Raw genomic sequence first — 18,926 nt, forward strand, 5'->3', positions numbered from 1 at the left:
CTAAATGCAGCACTAACCTTTGACAATCTTCATCAGATGACACACCTAGGACATCATGTTACACAATACATGCATTCTTTTGTTCGATAAAGTTCATATTTATATATAAAAACAGCATTTTACATCGGTGCGTAACGTTGACTAACTATTTTCCCTCAAATGCATCCGATGAAACAGAGCTACAATTTACTAAATTACTATTCGAAAACATTTTTAAAATGTAATATTGTCATTCTAAGATTTATAGATGAATATCTCTTGAAAGCACCTGTAATGCCAGATTTAAAATTAACTTTACTGGGTAATCATACTTTGCGATGAAAGGGGATGCGATACTCTGAAAAATAGGCTAACGTTACAGGTCAGCGCCATCTTGGAACAATCGCATATCACATCTAGTCTTGTATACTATTGTCAATAATCCCTTACCTTTGGTTGTCTTCATCAGAAAGCACTTCCAGGAATCCCAGGTCCACAACAAATGTATTTTCGTTCGAAAAAATGACTCCTTTATGTTCCAAGAGCTTGTTCTTGTTAGCGCGTCTGAAAGCTGATCCAAATGCTCCGTCGGCCGCGGGACAGTCATTTCGAGAAAATGCATTTTTTTCCATTTAGGTTCGTTCAAACATGTCAAACATTGTATAACATAAATCTTCAGGGCGTTTTTCAACAAGAGAGCCAATAAGATTCAAGGAGGACGATTGCATTGTGTTTCAAAATGTTTCGAAAGGGGAGGGAAGCCAGGGCCGCCGGCGTCATAATGGTGATGGCCCTCCTCATGTGACCAATTTCAACAGCGTCTCATTCATTCAGTTTTAACAGTAGGAGACTCAAACCACTTTGTAAAGACTGGGGACATCTAGTGGAAGCAATAGGAAGTGCTCAATGAACCATAGCTAACGGTGTGATTAATAGGCAACGTGATGAAGTTGAAACTAAAACGGGAAGCTCCAGCCCTCAGGTCCAATTTGTAAGTCGCTCTGGATAAGAGCGTCTGCTAAATGACTTAAATGTAAATGTAAATTATTTCGCAATTCAGAATTCCACTTCCTGTTTCGATCTGTCTCGGGGTTTTGACTGCCATATGAGTTCTGTTATACTCACAGACACCATTCAAACAGTTTTAGAAAATTCAGAGTGTTTTCTATCCAAATGTTAATAATATGCATATCCTAGCTTCTGAGTTGGTGTAGGAGGCAGTTAAAAATGGGCACATATTTTTTTTCAAAATTCTCAATACTGCCCCCTAGCCCGTAGAGGATAAACAGTAAAACCAGAGAAACTGATAATTTTGCAGTGGTCTCTTAATTCTTTCCATAGCTGTATACGAAGGAACTTCCATGCAGCCCATCTCCATGCCTTGTACTAACACATTGTAACCAGGCAAAACACCCTCCAAAATGAAGGACTGGGCTGCCCCAGTGTCTCGCAGTATCTTCACCGGCTGTTTACCAGCATTGACATGCTGCAGAGACACGAACCCGTCTGAAACAAAGGGTTCATACACATATGATCAAAAATCTTGTTTAGGAGATAGATCAGTCCCAACCAGTCTTGATGGGCTGGAGTTCTCCTACAAGAATAAATAGCTTTTTCCCATTGCTCATTTTTGCTTCAACTTAGGACACTGAGACAATGTGTCCTTTGTCAGGGCAGTAATGACAAACTGGTGGATATGAAATACCAGTTCTATCGATCTTTATCTTTGGGCTGTAATGTAGGGTTAGCCCTAACCCTAATGTAGAAATGGACTGAAACCTTGTAGAAGGAGGTGACTTCTCGCTTGTGAAGGTCGTTTTATGTGTCAACAGACCAAATATGTAGAGGCCGTTTTAGGGATGTGGCAATCCGCTCAAACAGAGTAAAAGACACATCCCCCTCCTTTGCATTGAAGTTCAAGCTGTACAAATTGGCTGTTTTGACCAAGATAAAACTCCGTGAGGGTGCAGGATGGCCTGACTGGATTCGGAGTGCTTCCAGATCTATCTCCCTTTGTCGCGCTTCCATTACCAAATAGAATGTGCACATTGTTCTTATTCTAGTCTGGCTGCATGCTCATCTTGTCTTTCCCTGTGCTCCAGCTCCAATTTTTGTTGCTCCAACTTTGTCTTTACTTCTAACTCCCTTAGTTGCACTATAGAGACTTCCGGCGCCGACAAAGATGGCCGCCTCGCTTCGCATTCCTAGGAAACTATGCAGCATTTAGCTTTTTTATGTGTTCTTTCTTACATTGTTACCCCAGGTAATCATAGGTTTTATTACATACAGTCGGGAGGAACTATTGGATATAAGAGCAACGTCAACTCACCAACATTATGACCAGAAATACGACTTTCCCGAAGCGTATCCCCTGTTTGGCCCACCACCCAGGACAATGGATTGGATCCCAGCCGGCGAGCCAAAACAACGGCGCCGCAGAAGAAGGGGCAGACGGAGCGGTCTTCTGGTCAGGCTCCATAGACGGGCACATCGCGCACCGCTCCCGAACATACTACTCGCCAATGTCCAGTCTCTTGACAACAAGGTAGACGAAATCCGAGCAAGGGTAGCATTCCAGAGAGACATCCGAGACTGTAACGTTCTTTGTTTCACGGAAACATGGCTCACTTGAGACACACTATCTGAGTCGGTACAGCCACCTGGTTTCTTCACGCATCGCGCCGACAGAAACAAGCATCTCTCTGGTAAGAAGAAGGCTGGGGGTGTGTGCCTTAAGATTATCGAGAAGTGCAGTAATCATAACAACATACAGGAACTCAAGTCATTTTGTTCACCTGACTTAAAATTCCTCACTATCAAATGCCGACCACATTATCTACCAAGAGAATTCTCTTCGATTATAATCACAGCTGTGTATATCCCCCCCAAGCAGACACCTCGACGGCCCTGAAAGAACTTCATTGGACTCTATGTAAACTGGAAACCACATATCCTGAGGCTGCATTTATTGTACCCGGGGATTTTAACAAGGCTAATCTGAAAACAAGGCTCCCCAAATTCTATCAGCATATCGGTTGTGCTACCAGGGTGGGCAAAACCCTAGACCACTGTTATTCTAACTTCCGTGATGCATATAAGGCCCTCCCCCGCCCTCCCTTTGGAAAAGCTGACCACGACTCCATTTTGTTGCTCCCAGCCTATAGACAGAAGCTAAAACAGGAAGCTCCAGCCCTCAGGTCTGTTCAACGCTGGTCCGACCAGTCGGATTCCACACTTCAAGATTGCTTCGATCACGTGGACTGGGATATGTTCCGCATTGCTGCGAACAACAACATTGACGAATACGCTGATTCGGTGTGCGAGTTCATTAATAAGTGCATCGGTGATGTCATACCAACAGCGTCTATTACACTGTACGTTCCATGTGGGGAAGCCAACTTCTTGGTTTAAACTGAGCTTTTTTTTTTACATATTTTTTTTTTTAAATAAAAAAAAAGTAATAATTATTTATTTTTATGTTTGTTTAAAATGTATGTATTGAGAGACGCAATGAGGGGGATGGGGTGAGAGAAGCGCTGAGCGGGGAGAGGAAAATGGTGTGTGTGTGTGTGTACGTGAGTGCTGTTTTTTTTTGCCTTGTCTTTGTTGTTGTATCTCTTAATATGGGTGAAAATTGTGAAACTTCAATAAAAATACTGTTACAAAAAAAACATTCCCCAACCAGAAACCGTGGATTGATGGCAGCATTCGCGCAAAACTGAAGGTGCGAACCACTGCTTTTAATCAGGGCAAAGTGACCGGAAACATGACCGAATATAAACAGTGTAGCTATTCCCTCCACAAGGCAATAAAACAAGCTAAGCGTCAGTACAGAGACAAAGTGGAGTCGCAGTTCAACGGCTCAGACGCGAGAGGTATGTGGCAGGGTCTACAGTCAATCACGGACTACAAAAAAAAAAATCAGCCCCGTTGCGGATCACGATGCCTTGCTCCCAGACAGACTAAACAAGTTTTTTGCTCGCTTTGAGGACAATACAGTGCCACTAACACGGCCCGCTACCAAAACCTGCGGGCTATCCTTCACTGCAGCCAACGTGAGTAAAACATTTAAACGTGTTAACCCTCGCAAGGCGGCAGGCCCAGACGGCATCCCCGGCCGCGTCCTCAGAGCATGCGCAGACCAGCTGGCTGGTGTGTTTACAGACATATTCAATCAATCCTTATCCCAGTCTGCTGTCCCCACATGCTTCAAGAGGGCCCGCCATTGTTCCTGTTCCCAAGAAAGCTAAGGTAACTGAGCTAAATGACTACCGCCCTGTAGCACTCACTTCCGTCATCATGGAGTGCTCTGAGAGACTAGTCAAGGACCATATTACCTCCACCCTACCTGACACCCTAGACCCACTCCAATTTGCTTACCGACCCAATAGGTCCACAGACGACGCAATCGCCATCACACTGCACACTGCCCTAACCCATCTGGACAAGAGGAATACCTATGTAAGAATGCTGTTCATCGATTTCAGCTCAGCATTTAACACCATAGTACCCTCCAAACTCGTCATTAAGCTCGAGACCCTGGGTCTCGACCCCGCCCTGTGCAACTGGGTCCTGGACTTCCTGACGGGCCGCCCCCAGGTGGTGAGGGTGGGTAACAACATCTCCACCCCACTGATCCTCAACACTGGGTCCCCACAAGGGTGCGTTCTCAGCCCTCTTCTGTACTCCCTGTTCACCCACGACTGCATGGCCATGCACGCCTTCAACTCAATCATCAAGTTTGCAGACGACACTACAGTGGTAGGCTTGATTACCAACAACAATGAGACGGCCTACAGGGAGGAGGTGAGGGCCCTGGGAGTGTGGTGTCTGGAAAATAACCTCACACTCAATGTCAACAAAACAAAGGAGATGATCGTGGACTTCAGGAAACAGCAGAGGGAGCAGCCCCCTATCTACATTGACGGGACAGTAGTGGAGAGGGTGGAGAGTTTTAAGTTCCTCGGCGTACACATGTGGTGGCTAATTTCTGCATTACCAAATGAGGAGAGTTACAAACACACCAGTCCGAGTTAACTACATCTTTAATAATTAAGATACTTTTGCAAAAGCACTTTGACTTTCAACGATTCACCATTTCTAATGACCCGTTAAGAGTCAACACAATGGCTAGTGAGATATTTTATAGCAAATATCCACCCCCCTTTGACATGACAAATCACAGATCTTAGGAACAGTTCACAAAGGGACCTTATACTTTAGAAAGGAGTATCCACAGCCAGATAGCATTCACTATAAATTATCATTCAGTTTGGTCCCTAATGACGAGGTTCTAATCTCGTCCCTGGTACTTCATAGAACAAAAACACAATTTCATCCAATGGCATGAATCAATTGTCAACTCTAGATACTCCCATCTCAAGCAAACCCCCTCTTGACTCCACTCCTGGACAAGCTCACTGAGGGGAGTGACTTGCGCACAGACATTGTGGAGACAAATAATTGGTTCCCCATTAATCACGCCATCCCTTCACATGGTTTAAGTAATCAAACTATAATATTTCTTACGGAAAAAGTATGTTCAATAGGAAACAGATTATAGCAGGAGTGTCTTGTCTTTATGGAGCGCGAAAACATGAATTTCCAAGACTGTGTCCCTGTACTAAAACAGTTATTTCTTATTTGTTTTTCAAGTTACAAGCCTGAAACCTTGATCATAGACTGATGACACCCAGTGGAAGCCATAGGAATTGAGAGCTAGAATTGGGAGCTAGAATTGAGTATGCCCTTATACTTGCCATTGGAAGAACATAATCTCTTTCAAAAAAAAGATTCTGGTTGGTTTTTCTTTGGATTTTCTCCTACCATATCTATTGTGTTATATTCTCCTACATTATTTTAACATTTCTACAAACTTCAAAGTGTTTTCTTTCCAATGGTACCAATTATATGCATATCCTGTCTTCATGTCCTGAGTAACGGGCAGTTTACTTTGGGGACGTCATTCAGGCGGAAATTGAGAAAAAAGGGGCCTAGCCCTATTGCACTATAGGGCTTCATTTTATTAGCCGGTATGTTTATGCAACTTTCAAAATGATTCCCCCAATCTTATAACCCCTTTGGGTGGATGTCAGTGACCGATTACCACAAAGGGTATTTTGAACACTCCTATATCTGGGCAGAGCTTAAGAGTAGGTGATTATAGTGACTACCATACTCATGGGAAACAATATCCCAGATGAGCCCCCATTTTTTTACATTCTCCAGCAAAAAAACCTGAAATGTAACTCAAACAGAAGAGGGAAGGAACTAACAAAGAGAGTCACTGACAACAACCAGAATGAAACAGGTGGGCTTTTAGGAGGAGTTCTAAAAGACATGCAAGGGAGTGTCCATTGAAAGTTGCCTAGCAACAACTGAGACTTAAAAGACAGCCACCATGAGTGCCCACTAAATCTGCCCAAGAAGAGGCAAACAAAAGAAAAACCCACACCAAACTTAAAGACAGGAAGGAAATCAAAAAGGTGCAGGAAAACAAAACCAGGGAAGATCAGATAAAGGATTGTTTGTCTAGACCACAAACTAGTGAGAGCCTACTAAAAGGGTTAACCTTTCACATCTATCAAGAGAACTGGGCCAGCCACTCTTAAATAGCACCTGGGCCAGCACAGGTGAAACACCGTCCCACTAACAAGATGGCAAACAGTACAGGTGGACTACATACTGACTAGCGAGGTGACACCAATTGGTGCACCCTATGCGCTATCGTGCCATACGTACTAAAATCCATCCTCAAAACAGAAAAGAACCATGTTCATGATGTTGACAGAAATGCCACGGAAATTGGAAAAAATATTTCTCAATTTTCTAAAATTTGAGTTATTAGTCCCTGGTTCCAGATGTCAGAGAAACAGCCTACAACACATTTTACATTTTTTTAAAACATTTTAGTCATTTAGCAGACGCTCTTTTCCAGAGCGACTTACAGTAGTGAATGCATACATTTAATTTTTTTTCTCTTTTTTTTTTCTTCTCCATACTGGTCCCCCGTGGGAATTAAACCCACAACCCTGGCATTGCAAACACCATGCTCTACCAACTGAGCCACACGGGATTATGGCAGGGCTGAATTTGCTGTCTGTGTATTTTATCACTTTGGATAGGCAGTTCTTCTCTGTATGGTTTGGTTAGACAGTTCTTCTCTGTATGGTTTGGTCAGGCAGATCTTCTCCTTATGGTTTGGATAGGCAGTTCTTCTCCCTATGGTTTGGTTAGGCAGTTCTTCTCCCTATGGTTTGGTTAGGCAGTTCTTCTCCCTATGGTTTGGTTAGGCAGTTCTTCTCCCTATGGTTTGGTTAGGCAGTTCTTCTCCCTATGGTTTGGTTAGGCAGTTCTTCTCCCTATGGTTTGGTTAGGCAGTTCTTCTCCCTATGGTTTGGTTAGGCAGTTCTTCTCCCTATGGTTTGGTTAGGCAGTTCTTCTCCCTATGGTTTGGTTAGGCAGTTCTTCTCCCTATGGTTTGGTTAGGCAGTTCTTCTCCCTATGGTTTGGACAGGCAGCTCTTCTCCCTATGGTTTGGTTAGGCAGTTCTTCTCCCTATGGTTTGGTTAGGCAGTTCTTCTCCCTATGGTTTGGTTAGGCAGTTCTTCTCCCTATGGTTTGGTTAGGCAGTTCTTCTCCCTATGTTTTGGACAGGCAGCTCTTCTCTGTACAGTTTGGTTAGGCAGTTATTCTCCTTATGGTTTGGATAGGCAGCTCTTCTCCGTATGGTTTCGATAGACAGTTTTTCTCTGTATGGTTTGGAAAGGCATTTCTTCTCTGTATAGTTTGGATAGGCAGTTATTTTCTGCATGGTTTGGATAGGCAGTTCTTCTCAGTATGGCTTGGACAGGCAGTTCAACTCTGTATGGTTTGGATAGGCAGTTTTTCTCCGTATGGTTTTGATAGGCAGTTTTTCTCCGTATGGTTTTGATAGGCAGTTTTTCTCCGTATGGTTTGGAAAGGCAGTTCTTCTCAGTATGGTTTGGATAGGCAGTTCTTCTCAGTATGGTTTGGATAGGCAGTTCTTCTTATGGTTTGGATAGGCAGTTTTTCTCCTTATGGTTTGGATAGGCAGTTCTTCTTCATATGGTTTGGATAGGCAGTTTTTCTCCTTATGGTTTGGATAGGCAGTTATTCTCCTTATGGTTTGGATAGGCAGTTATTCTCCTTATGGTTTGGATAGGCAGTTCTGGATTCCTCCATTTCAGTTAGTTGATGGCTGATGTATTGTTCCTTTTCTGTTCTGAGAGTTTTTCTGGATTCTATTAGGGTTTCCCAATACTGAAGGTGCAGATCATTTTTGTCTGGTACTGTATGTTCTGAGAGTGTATCTGGATTCTATTAGGGTTTCTGATACTGGGAAAAATCTGACTCTCTTTTTCGTTATTTCCGGCCACAACTTGCAGACTTGTTTACGTGCTACTGTGCGTTTTGTTGCTAACCTTACTTTGCTACCTGACAACTTTACGGTTTTTACTTATTAAATACCGTTTACATTTTTGGTTTTTCCCTCGCTCTGCTTTTTTTCATATAACTTTTTCACTACGGACGCTTTATCTGGATGTGGTTTGTCAGGACCTCCACCAGCCGAAGCTAAGTAGTAACATTAACATGATGACTTCTAATTGCAGTCGCTGTACTCATAATATAGACGAGAACGATCGCCTTACGGCGAGGATAGCTGTGCTGCAAGCCCAGCTTCAGACGCAATCGTTAGGCAAGGGTAATTTCAGTGTAGGAAAGGACGAAACAGCGTCTGTACCACCAGTAAGAACAGATGATAGTATAAATCCCCTCGCACAGTCCCCGAAGCCAGACAACTTTATCATGATTTCTGGAGGGAAATGCTGTAGGAATGCTCAACCGGTGTCGCTCATTCAGCCGACAGAAACTTTCAACCGGTTCTCCCTATTAAGCAGCGACTCAGAAGGCCGAGCCTTCTCTGGTCTCTACTCCTCCCATTACGGGGTCTGAGACGTCGAAGCCTCCCACCATTAGCTCCGCCAAATTGAAAACCCTAGTCATTGGCGACTCCATTACCCGCAGTATTAGACTTAAAACGAATTATCCAGCGATCATACACTGTTAACCAGGGGGCAGGGCTACCGATGTTAAGGCTAATCTGAAGATGGTGCTGGCTAAAGCTAAAACTGGCGAGTGTAGAGAGTATAGGGATATTGTTATCCACCTCGGCCCCAACAATGTTAGGATGAAACAGTCAGATGTCACCAAGCGCAATGTAGCTTCAGCGTGTAAATCAGCTAGAAAGATGTGTCGGCATCGAGTAATTTCCTCTGGCCCCCTCCCAGTTAGGGGGAGTGATGAGCTCTACAGCAGAGTCTCACAACTCAATCGCTGGTTGAAAACGGTTTTCTGCCCCTCCCAAAAGATAGAATTAGTAGATAATTGGCCCTCTTTCTGGGACTCACCCACAAATAGGACCAAGCCTGGCCTGTTGAGGAGTGATGGACTCCATCCTAGCTGGAGGGGTGCTCTCATCTTATCTACTAACATAGACAGGGCTCTAACTCCCCTAGCTCCACAATGAGATAGGGTTCAGGCCAGGCAGAAGGCTGTTAGCCAATCTGCCAGCTTAGTGGAGTCTGCCACTAGCACAGTCAGTGTAGTCAGCTCAGCTATCCCCATTGAGACCGTGGCTGTGCCTCAACCTAGGTTGGGCAAAACTAAACAAGGCGGTGTTCACCTTAGCAATCTCACTAGTATAAAGACCTCCGTTCCTGCCATTATTGAAAGAGATTGTGATACTTCACATCTCAAAATAGGGCTACTGAATTTTAGATTCCTCACTTCCAAGGCAGTTATAGTCAATTAACTAATCACTGATCATAATCTTAATGTGATTGGCCTGACTGAAACATGGCTTAAACCTGAATAATTTACTGTGTTAAATGAGGCCTCACCTCCTGGTTAGACTAGTGACCATATCCCCCGCGCATCCCGCAAAGGTGGAGGTGTTGCTAACATTTATGATTGCAAATTTCAATTGACAAAAAAACCTGACGTTTTCGTCTTTCAAGCTTCTAGTCATGAAATCTATGCAGCCTACTCAATCACTTTTTATAGCTACTGTTACAGGCCTCCTGGGCCATATACAGCGTTCCTCACTGAGTTCCCTGAATTCCTATCGGACCTTGTAGTCATGGCAGATAATATTCACTTTTTTTGGTGACTTTAATATTCACATGGAAAAGTCCACAGACCCACTCCAAAAGGCTTTCGGAGCCATCGTCGACTCAGTGGGTTTTGTCCAACATGTCTCCGGACCTACTCACTGCCACAGTCATACTCTGGACCTAGTTTTCTCCCATGGAATAAGTGTTGTGGATCTTAATGTTTTTCCTCATAATCCTGGACTATCGGACCACCATTTTATTACATTTGCAATAGCAACAAATAATCTGCTCAGACCCCAACCAAGGATCATCAGAAGTTGTTCTATAAATTCTCGGACAAACCAAAGATTCCTAGATGCCCTTCCAGACTCCGTTCGCCTACCCAAGAATGTCGGAGTACAAAAATCAGTTAACCTGTTAGGGCTAGGGGGCAGTATTGACACGGCTGGATAAAAAACATACCCGATTTAATCTGGTTACCACTCCTACCCAGTAACTAGAATATGCATATACTTATTACATATGGATAGAAAACACCCTAAATTTTCTAAAACTGTTTGAATGGTGTCTGTGAGTATAACAGAACTCAAATGGCAGGTCAAAACCTGAGAGATTCCTTTACAGGAAGTGGCCTGTCTGACCATTTCTTGAACTTCTTTTCCATCTCTATCATTTACTAAGGATCTCTGCTCTAACGTGACACTTCCCACGTCGTCCATAGGCGCTCAGAGCCCGGGAAAAAACAGAATGTCGTCATCCCAGCCCCAGGCTGAAACACATTATTGCCTTTCTCAAGTGGCCGATCAAGGGACACTGGGCTTATGCGCGTGACCCCGACCGCCCCCGCCTTTGGGATTTTTTCCTCTGTTTGCCGAAAAGGAGATTCCCTGTCGGAATATTATCGCTTTTCTACGAGAAAAATGTCGTAAAAATTGATTTTAAACAGCGGTTGACATGCTTCGAAGTACGGTAATGGAATATTTAGAATTTTATTGTCACGAATTGCGCCATGCGCGCGACACTTCTTTACTATTTCGGATAGTGTCTGGAACGCACGAACAAAACGCCGCTATTCGGATATAACGATGGATTATTTTGGACCAAACCAACATTTGTTATTGAAGTAGCAGTCCTGGGTGTGCATTCTGACGAAGACAACAAAAGGTAATCAAACTTTTATAATAGTAAATATGATTATGGTGAGTGCTAAACTTGCCGGGTGTCTAAATAGCGAGCCCGTGATGCCTGGGCTATGTACTTAGAATATTGCAAAATGTGCTTTCACCAAAAAGCTATTTTAAAATCGGACATATCGAGTGCATAGAGGAGGTCTGTATCTATAATTCTTAAAATAATTGTTATGCTTTTTGTGAACGTTTATCGTGAGTAATTTAGTAAAATGTTAGCGAATTCCCCGGAAGTTTGCGGGGGGTATGCTAGTTCTGAACGTCACATGCTAATGTAAAAAGCTGGTTTTTGATATAAATATGAACTTGATTGAACAAAACATGCATGTATTGTATAACATAATGTCCTAGGGTTGTCATCTGATGAAGATCATCAAAGGTGAGTGCTGCATTTAGCTGTCTTCTGGGTTTTGGTGACATTATATGCTGGCTTGAAAAATGGGTGTCTGATTATTTCTGGCTTGGTACTCTGCTGACATAATCTAATGTTTTGCTTTCGTTGTAAAGCCTTTTTGAAATCGGACAGTGTGGTTAGATTAACGAGAGTCTTGTCTTTAAATGGCTGTAAAATAGTCATATGTTTGAGAAATTGAAGTAATAGGATTTTTAAGGTTTTGAAAATCGCGCCACAGGCTGGCAGTGGCTGTTACGTAGGTGGGACGCAAGCGTCCCACCTAGCCCATAGAGGTTAACCACCTAACTGAGGAACTCAATTTTACCTTGCGCAATACCCTAGATGCAGTCGCACCCCTAAAAACTAAAAACATTTGTCATAAGAAACTAGCTCCTTGGTATACAGAAAAAACCCGCGCTCTGAAGCAAGCTTCCAGAAAATTGGAAATGGCGCCACACCAAACAGGAAGTCTTCCGACTAGCTTGTTAAGACAGTACCGTGCAGTATCGAAGAGCCCTCACTGCTGCTCGATCATCCTATTTTTCCAACTTAATTGAGGAAAATAAGAAAAATCCCATATGTATTTTTGATACTGTCGCAAAGCTAACTAAAAAGCAGCATTCCCCAAGAGAGGATGGCTTTCACTTCAGCGGTGATAAATTCATGAACTTCTTTGAGGAAAAGATCATGATCATTAGAAAGCAAATTATGGACTCCTCTTTAAATCTGCGTATTCCTCCAAAGCTCAGTTGTCCTGAGTCTGCACAACTCTGCCAAGACCTAGGATCAAGGGAGAGACTCAAGTGTTTTAGCGCTATATCTCTTGACGCAATGATGAAAATAATCATGGCCTCTAAACCTTCAAGCTGCATACTGGACCCTATTCCACCTAAACTACTGAAAGTGCTGCTTCCTGTGCTTGGCCCTCCTATGTTGAACATAATAAACTGTTCTCTATCCACCAGATGTGTTCCAAAGTCACTAAAAGTGGCAGTAATAAAGCCTCTCTTGAAACAGCCAAACCTTGACCCAGAAAATATAAAAAACTATCGGCCTATATCGAATCTCCCATTGCTCTCAAAGATTTTAGAAAAAGCTGTTGCGCAGCAACTCACTGCCTTCCTGAAGACAAACAAGGTATACGAAACGCTTCAGTCTGGTTTTAGACCCCATCATAGCACTGACACTGCACTTGTGAAGGTGGTAAATGACCTTTTAATGGCGTCAGACCGAGGCTCTGCATCTGTCCTCGTGCTCCTAGACCTTAGTGCTGCTTTTGATACCATCGATCATCACATTCTTTTGGAGAGGTTAGAAACCGAAATTGGTCTACATGGACAAGTTCTGGCCTGGTTTAGATCTTATCTGTTGAAAATATATCAGTTTGTCTCTGTGGATGGTTTGTCCTCTGACAAATCAACTGTAAATTTCGGTGTTCCTCAAGGTTCCGTTTTGGGACCACTATTGTTTTCACTATATATTTTACCTCTTGGTGATGTCATTCGGAAACATAATGTTAACTTTCACTGCTATGCGGAAGACACACAGCTGTACATTTTGATGAAACATGGTGAAGCCTCAAAATTGCCCTCCCTGGAAGCCTGTGTTTCAGACATAAGGAAGTGGATGGCTGTAAATGTTCTACTTTTAAACTCAGACAAAACAGAGATGCTTGTTCTAGGTCCCAAGAAACAAAGAAATCTTCTGTTAAATCTGACAATTAATCTTGATGGTTGTACAGTCGTCTCAAATAAAACTGTGACCTCGGCGTTACTCTGGACCCCGATCTCTCTTTTGACGAACATATCAAGACTGTTTCAAGGACAGCTTTTTTCCATCTATGTAACATTGCAAAAATCTGAACATTTCTGTCCAGAAATGATGCAGAAAAATGAATCCATGCTTTTATCACTTGGAAGCCAGTGTAGAGAAGCTAGCACTGGAGTACTATGATCACATTTTTTGGTTCTAGGTTAGACTACTGCAATGCTCTACTTTCCAGCTACCCAGATAAATCACTAAATAAACTTCAGTTAGTGCTAAATATGGCTGCTAGAATCTTGACTAGAACCAAAAAATGTGATCATAGTACTCCAGTGCTAGCTTCTCTACACTGGCTTCTTGTTAAGGCAAGGACTGATTTCAAGGTTTACTGCTAAACTACATATCATTACATGGGCTTAAATGGTGTGCCTACCCATGTGAGAGATGCAGACTCGGTCTCAACCTTTAAGTCTTTATTGAAGACTCATCTCTTCAGTAGGTCCTATGATTGAGTATAGTCTGGCCCAGGAGTGTGAAGGTGAACGGCAAGGCACTAGAGTAACAAACTGCCCCTGCTGTCTCTGCCTGGCCGGTTCTCCTCTCTCCACTGGGTTCTCTGACTCTTACCCTATTACAGGGGCTGAGTCACTGGCTTACTTGTTCTCTTCCATGCCGTCCCTAAGAGGGGTGCGTCACTTGGTGGTTGAAGATATCCCTCTAGTGGTGTGGGGGCTGTGCTTTGGCAAAGTGGGTGGGGTTACATCCTGCCTGTTTGGCCCTGTCTGGGGGTATTGTCGGATGGGGCCACTGTGTCTCCTGACCCCTCCTGTCTCAGCCTCCAGTATTTATGTTGCAGTAGTTTGTGTCGGGGGGCTAGGGTCAGTCTGTTATATCTGGAGTATTTCTCCTATCTTTTCCGGTGTCCTGTGTGAATTTATGTCTCTAATTCTTTCTTTCTCTCTATCTTTCTCGGAGACCTGAGCCCTAGGACCATGCCTCAGGACTACCTGGCCTGATGACTCCTTGCTGTCCCCAGTCCACCTGGCCGTGCTGCTGCTCCAGTTTCAACTGTTCTGCCTGCGGCTATGGAACCCTGACCTGTGCACCGGACGTGCTACCTGTCCCAGACCTGCTGTTTTTAACTCTCTAGAGACAGCAGGAGCGGTAAAGATACTTTGATTGTGATCAGCTACGGAAAGCCAACTGACATTTACTCCAGAGGTGCTAACCTGTTGCACCCTCAACAACCACTGTGATAATTATTATTTGACCCTGTTGGTCATCTATGAACATTTGAACATCTTGGCCATGTTCTGTTATAATCTCCACCCGGCACAGCCAGACGAGAACTGGCCACCCCTCATAGCCTGGTTTCTTTCTAGGTTTATTCCTAGGTTCTGGCCTTTCTAGGGAGTTTGTCCTAGCCACCGTGCTTCTACACCTGCGTTGCTTTTATTTCTTTCATCACATTCCCAAAGGGTCAGAAGTTTGCATACACTGAATTAGTATTTGGTAGCATTGCCTTTAAATTGTTAAACTTGGGTCAAACTTTTCGTGTAGCCATCCACAAGCTTCCCACAAGAAGTTGGGTGAATTTAGGCCCATTCCTCCTGACAGAGCTGGTGTAACTGAGTCAGGTTTGTAGGCCTCCTTGCTCGCACACACCTTTTCAGTTCTGCCCACAAAGTTTCTATAGGATTCAGGTCAGGGCTTTGTGATGGCCACTCCAATACCTTGACTTTGTTGTCCTTAGGCCATTTTGCCATAACTTTGGAAGTATGCTTGGGGTCATTGTCCATTTGGAAGACCTATTTGCGACCAAGCTTTAGCTTCCTGACTGATGTCTTGAGATGTTGGTTCAATATATCCACATCATTTTCCTGCCACATGATGCCATCTATTTTGTGAAGTGCACCAGTCCCTCCTGCAGCAAAGCACCCCCACAACATGATGCTGCCACCCCCGTGCCACATGCATTTTTTGTTCGATAAAGTTCATATTTATATATAAAAACAGCATTTTACATCGGCGCGTTACGTTCAGAAAATATTTTCCCTCAAATGCTTCCGGTGATCAGCACGCGCCTAAGCCCACAGTCCCTTGATCAGCCACTTGAGAAAGGCGATAATGTGTTTCAGCCTGGGGCTGGAATGACGACATTCAGGTTTTTCCCGGGCTCTGAGAGCCTATTGGAGCCGTGGGAAGTGTCACGTTACCGCAGAGATCCTTTGTAATGGAATGAGATGTCAAAGAAGGCCAAGAAATGGTCAGACAGGGTACTTCCTGTAAAGGAATCTCTCAGGTTTTGACCTGCCATTTGAGTTCTGTTATACTCACAGACACCATTCAAACAGTTTTAGAAACTTTAGAGTGTTTTCTATCCAAATCTACTAATTATATGCATATTCTAGTTACTGGGCAGGAGTAGTAACCAGATTAAATCGGGTACGTTTTTTATCCGGCCGTGAAAATACTGCCCCCTAGCCATAACTGGTTAACCAGGATGGGGAGACCCACTGGAGGCCTGGACCGAGGAGGAGGCACAGGATAAACCAGGCTGTGGGGGAGCACTGGAGTTCTAGTATGGACGCTCTTTACCCACACTCCAGGCTGAATGCCCACTTTGGCCCGGCACGGGCGGAGCGCAGGCATTAGGCAAACTGGGCCCTCCCAGCGCTCTGGAGACACAGTGCGCAGCGCCGGTGCAGGATAACCTGGACCGAGGAGGCGCACTGGAGACCAGACGCGCTGAGCTGGCACCATCCGCCCTGGCTCGATTCCTGCACTCGCATGGCACTTGCGGGGGGCTGGCCTATAGCGCACCGGGCTATGCACGCTCACTGGAGACACCGTGTGCTTTACCGCATAACACGGTGCCTGACCAGTGCTGCGCTGCCTGCCATAAGCACGGAGAGTTGGCCCAGAATTCCTTCCTGGTTCCGCCACACTCCCCGTGTGCCCCCCCCCCCCCAAAAAAAAAAAATGTGGGGCTGCCTCTCGTGCCTGTTGCGCTCCCTTTCCTCATACCAGCGCCTCTCAGCTGTCACTGCCTCGATCTCCCACTGCGGGCGGTGATACTCCCCTGCTTGAGCCCATGGTCCCTTTCCGTCCATTAATTCTTCCCATCTCCAGGAATCCTGAACGTTCCTCTCCATCTTCTCCAAAGTCCATGAGTCCATATTACTTTCCTTCTCCTGGTGCCTCTCCTTCCTCCGCTGCTTGGTCCGTTTTTGGTGGGTAATTCTGTAACGGCTGTCGGGAGAGAGAGTAGACCAAGGCGCAGCGGAGTTAGTGTTCATCATGATTGTATTTAATTAACGTAAGAACACTGTACAAAAACAAGATAACCAACAGCAAAACAGTCCTGTTCAGAAATAATCTAAACAGAAACAATTACCCACAAAACCCCAACGGAAAAACAGGCACTTATGTGTGACTCCCAATCAGCAACAACCAACAACAGCTGTGCCTGATTGGAAGCCACACGGCCAAAATCAATGAAACAGACAACATAGAAAATGCACACAGAATGCACAATGTAACACCCTGGCCTAACCAAAACAAAGAACAAAAAACCCCTCTCTATGGCCAGGGCGTTACACTGTGACACATCCATAACCTGAGCGGAAACCAGATTACATACCAGAGAGAATACTATAGACCTCAAGAAGCCAGTCAGTTGATTATAGACAAGTTTTTCCAACACTTTTGATAAACAGGGTAAAATAGGAATAGGCCGAAACGTACGGAAAAAAAGGTATGAAATATATGCATTCACTACTGTAAGTCACTCTGGATAAGAGCGTCTGCTAAATGACTAAAATGTAAATGTAATTAGGATGAGCTTGATCTCCCCCTTTAAATAAAGGAATAACTGTGGCTGCCTTCCAAGCAATGGGAACCTCCCCAGAGAGGAGAGAAGGGTCAGATAATCTTGGCAATCCTAATTGCTGCCCCTATAATCATGGCAATTATAGGGGCAGAGGGTAGTATATTGGAATGGCCTCAGTGTAGAGGAGCAGAGGGTAGTATATTGGAATGGCCTCAGTGTAGAGGGGGAGGGGAGAGGGTACTATATTGTAATAGCCTCAGTGTAGCGGGGGAGGGGGAGAGGGTAGTATTTGTAATGGCCTCAGTGTAGAGGGGGAGAGGGTAGTATATTGGAATGGCCTCAGTGTAGAGGGGAAGGGGGAGGGGGTAGTATATTGTAATGGCCTCAGTGTAGAGGGGAAGGGGGAGGGGGTAGTTTAACCTCTATGGGCTAGGTGGGACGCCTACGTAACAGCCACTGCCAGCCTGTGGCGCGATTTTCAAAACCTTAAAAATCCTATTACTTCAATTTCTCAAACATATGACTATTTTACAGCCATTTAAAGACAAGACTCTCGTTAATCTAACCACACTGTCCGATTTCAAAAAGGCTTTACAACGAAAGCAAAACATTAGATTATGTCAGCAGAGTACCAAGCCAGAAATAATCAGACACCCATTTTTCAAGCCAGCATATAATGTCACCAAAACCCAGATGTCAGGGAAATAACCTACACTCAGGATCAAAGTAAACAGTTTTAATATAGCCAATTGAAATTTTGCACTAGTGAGTTTGAGCATCTCATTTAGGATGCCATCAGGTCCGTTTTTAAATTTGAGGGCCTGAAGTTTCTTATAGAGCTCCTGGTCAGTAATTGGTGAGTCCAATGGATTTTGATTGTCCTTTATAGCTTTTTCTAATCCATTCAACTTGTCATGAATTTGGCGTTGTTCTGCGTTTGTGTCAATTTGAACGGTGTTGTAGAGTGTTTTGAAATGGGTTGTCCACATGTCACCATTTTGTATCGCTAATTCCTCTTGTTTATATTTTTTTTAGTTTTTTCCAATTTTGCCAGAAGTTGTTTGTGTTTATGGACTCCTCAATTAGTGTCAGCTGCTTGCTGTTGTACTGTGCTTTTTGGGTTCTGAGTGTACGTTTATAGAGTTTTAAAGTCTCACAGTAATGAAGGCGTAATTCACCATTATTTGGGTCTCTGTGCTTTTGGTTGGATAGTGTTCTAAGTTTTTTCCTTATCATTTTACAATCTGCATCAAACCAGTTGTCATCTGTGATTTTTTTAGTTTAGTTTTTTATCAATTTCAATTGAGCTTCTTTTGCCGTTTGCCTGAATATATAGTTGATGTTTCGTACTGCTAGATTGATGCCTTCTTTACTGTGAGTGAATGTGGTATCCAGAAAGTTATCTAAGAGGGTTTGGATATTTTGGTTGCAGGTTGCTTTCTGGTAATCTTCTGTGCTGTTTTGGGCCCATCTGTATACATTTCTGATGTTGTACAGCTTACTGGGCTGTGAATGTGTGGTTGTTTCCATGTCTGTTCTTTTGAGGAACAATGTAATTTGGCTGTGATCAGACAGAGGTCTGTCTCTCTCTCTCTCTCTCTCTCTCTCTCTCTCTCTCTCTCTCTCTCTCTCTC

This window comes from Salmo salar, chromosome 10 (assembly GCF_965601325.2).
Source record: "Salmo salar chromosome 10, fSalSal1, whole genome shotgun sequence".
Lineage (NCBI taxonomy): Eukaryota > Metazoa > Chordata > Actinopteri > Salmoniformes > Salmonidae > Salmo > Salmo salar.